Genomic DNA, 741 nt, shown 5'->3' on the forward strand with positions numbered 1-741 from the left:
GATGCCGAAATATAACAAACATGCCAATCATATAACGGGAATGTAATGCATTCATAAATCAATGAATCAATACAAAGTCAAAATGTCATATTACGGATTATCCTAGAGCATTACAACCAACATGGGTCTCTCACCGGGGGTGGTGGTGGTGCGTGGGTAGCCAGGTGCTGCCACACGGTCTCCGGGAACTGCCGAAACTCGGCCCTCCAGCTCTCATCTCCTGGGTTAGGCGGTGGAGCCTGATCGGGAATGTCGTCAGCCCTCGCTGCAAGCCTAGCACGTCGTGGCGCCACTTCACTGCACCACATTAAGACAGTTTAGCAACTGATGACCGATGCGGCATCATCAATGTACGGACCTCGGACAAAAGGATTTTCTTCGGACATGGTTTGAAAACATTTTTTTTGTAGAAAATCGTTGGGTAATGAGCACGATTCCTTCCCAAGGAAAGAACGTGGCTCTGATACCAAAAGTTGTGACACCCGTAACCCGTGTACAGTATACGGGCTGTGCCACATGGACAATAGTAATAAAATAATAATAATGTGGAAGCAAAAATACTAAATCCCAAAAACATTTTAAATAAAACAGAGTAAGCAGCGGAAAATACAACGGGCGATCAGTATCGCAAAATAACACATGTCCGAATAGTTATAATTTAACCGTACAAAATGCGGGAAATACAAGTCCCGTAACCCAAAATGTAAATCCCGTACATGATGCTGCCTCTCTCAGGTCGTC

Source organism: Tarenaya hassleriana, unplaced genomic scaffold (assembly GCF_000463585.1).
Source record: "Tarenaya hassleriana unplaced genomic scaffold, ASM46358v1 Cleome301, whole genome shotgun sequence".
In the NCBI taxonomy this organism is placed as follows: domain Eukaryota; kingdom Viridiplantae; phylum Streptophyta; class Magnoliopsida; order Brassicales; family Cleomaceae; genus Tarenaya; species Tarenaya hassleriana.